Raw genomic sequence first — 2,983 nt, 5'->3', positions numbered from 1 at the left:
TTAATATAATTTTGAATCCCATGTTATAATTTTACATGTTAATAATTTCTGGAGGAAAATCCACCTGTTGAATTCTTAAATTCCATGCTAATTAATACATTTTCACCTCAAAAGATGAAATAAGAAAACACAGATAGAATTCTTTTTTTAAAAAAAGTATTTTTATTTGTGTGTGTGTGTCTGTGCGCGCGCGTGTGTGTATGTGTAGAAAATGGGGACTGTTAGGCTGTGTCAGGCAGCCGCTGAGGCTCCTGGGACAGGCAGGCACTGACATTAGGTATGGAATATGATAAGACATATTTTCAAATTTTCATTCATTTATATTCATTTATTTTTCCATACATTATATCTTATCCTTTATCTCATGTATTTACTTTCTCTGAGTCATATCTTATTTCAAAAACAAACAGAATAATATTTTTTAATCAGAACTTTGAGTATAATTCCCATCATTGGCTTACAGCTGTGCCAGAAGTAGAGAAATTGAATGAAGTGAGCCAGGGCGACGACTTGGTGGTTAATAGTACTTATTTCTCTACATATGCAGGTGCAGGTGTGTGTATGAACGATAGTGTGTGCACATGTGTGGGGAGCCCATGGCACAACTGTGGGTATCATTTCCTGGGAGTCAACCACCTTGATTTTTTTTTTGAGTCTATGTCTCTCATTGGACTAGAGCTCGCCAAGTAGGCTACACTAGATGGCCAGAGAGATCAGAGATCAGCCTGATTCTGCCCCCTCAGCCCTGGGATTACGAGTGTGTGTCACCCTGCCCAAGCTTTGCATGTGGACCTCGGGGATGAAAGTGAGGCCAAGCATTTTCCAGGTTAAGCAAACTCTCGGGCCCCTGTAGTGCTTTTTATAGTCAGGGTGGTACGTTTTCTAAAAAATAAAATTATGTTTGTACCAAATTTCCACATAGTTTGCCTCTATAAAACTCTGCACCATCTCATAGGCTCATTCAAAATCAGAATGCTGCTTTAGGAGTGGGAATGTGTTAACAGGGGTTTGGGGTCATCTCTCATATTCAGTATGTCCCTTCTCCTTCCACCCACTGAGCAGCCATGGAACAGGCTTTCTTCCCTACCCTAATGAATGTTCTTACAACTTCAGCCAGGTCCTGCTAGATGCTGGCGTGCAGAAGCGAAGGTGATTCACTCACGATCCGGCACAATCCTCTCTTCTCAAACTTTTCTTTCTCCCTCTCTCAGAATTATTTGCACACATAAACATACATAAGACTTTGTTCTCCTGGAACCTAATTGTGATTCCCACCATCAAAGACTCCCTAATACCTCCCAGAGATGCAACTGAAGAAGACATCCACCCAGATGCAGGGAAAGGGAGAGAGCCAGATATCCTGTTCTGGTTCAACCGAAGAGGTAACATGCACAGAACGTGAGCCCTGGAATGCTAAGGCTCGCGTCTGTTAAGGATCAGCAACTCCTTCATCTTTGCCAGCGAGCCTGGCTGAGTGCCTGGCTTAGGATCGAAAGCTTAGCAGCAGAGCTCATTCTCCTGGCCCGGCCGTGGACTCTTACTCACCAGGCAAAGCCTCACACGATAACAGACTCTCTCTTCCTGAGGGCCTTGAAGGAGTATCACTCTCATCAGTTTCCCTCCTTGGGGTTATATCCTCCTTTCTAGGCAAGAGAAGTTTACACTTTTAAAAGTGCATTTTTCTTAATATTGACCCTCCCTCGTGGAGTTTTATTTAACATTACCATGTCTTATGGATTTAATTTCCACTCATACAAAAACCAGGCCTGGCTCATTGGAAAGGAGACTAGCAAAAGTGTGTCTCCTTGCAGCAGGCTCACCCAGGCTGGTGGGGAGTAGGGATTAGCCCTCCACATCCTCTGATTCCCCCAGGGCCCTGGCACTGATGAGGCCTGTGCCAGTGAACACCAAGGCTTTCTAAAGCACACGTGGTTCCACTCTGCTTCATAGAGTTTAGTTAGTTGTCCGTGGGTTTTCCTTACCCCTCTGATACAATGAAGCCTGAAGACACTGAACCACTTTCAAGTCTCCTTAGCCCAAGACCACTGTGTGTAGCACACAGGGATCACATGACCACAAAGAGCAGCAGTCAGTGGAGAGACAGCCAGGAACAGAAAAGGACAGACTCAGAGTAAACAGTGCCTCAGCGCATGCGATGTATCAAAGGCATGCCTGCCATGCAGACACACATATAGCCTGTGAGAAGACCCCATGGGTTCCCCGAGTTAGCTAGGTCAAAGTACAAATTGTCACCTATAGGAGACTCATTTTGAAGAAGTCAACTGGTGATTCTATGCCCCCTCACCCCCACCCCTCCACCCCCTGCACCACTTGAGACACACAGTCCTCTTCTGGGTTCCTGTTTCTTACAGGCTCCTGTGTGCAGTTCCTGGCAGATTGCTTTCCACTGGAGCTGACAGCTAACAAACTATATGCGAGGGTGGTAGAGAAGAAAAGACGCTGGGATGCTTTGTCCTGATTGTCAACTTGATGGGACTTAGAGTCAACCCAGAGATGATCCTCTGAGCATCTCCATAGGGATTTTCTGAATCAGGTTAACCGATGTGAAAAAAGCCACCAAAATATGGATGACACTATTCCACGGTGTGACTAGAGTCTCTTGCTCCTGCCACCACAGTGACCTCTCCAACTATGAGTCGGATAGGATAGCCCATCCTTCCTTAAATTGCCTCCATCGGGCCTCTTGTTGCAAGAACACAGAAAGAACTCTAATGAGCACATTTCCTTAGGTCTTTGTTGCTTCATATCTTCCTAATGTCTCCTCATGACTAAACAAAGAAAGGTTGTTATTTAAATGATCAAGAAACTGTGGAACCCTGTTAGGTTGTGTGGCTGATTTTCTTCTTCTTCTTCTTCTTCTTCTTCTTCTTCTTCTTCTTCTTCTTCTTCTTCTTCTTCTTCTTCTTCTTCTTCTTCTTCTTCTTCTTCTTCTTCTTCTTCTTCCTCTTCCTCTTCCTCTTCC

Source organism: Mus musculus, chromosome 3 (genome assembly GCF_000001635.26).
Source record: "Mus musculus strain C57BL/6J chromosome 3, GRCm38.p6 C57BL/6J".
Taxonomy (NCBI): Eukaryota; Metazoa; Chordata; class Mammalia; order Rodentia; family Muridae; genus Mus; species Mus musculus.
The sequence above is the reverse complement of the archived record's forward strand: the minus strand, read 5'-3'. Positions refer to the sequence as shown.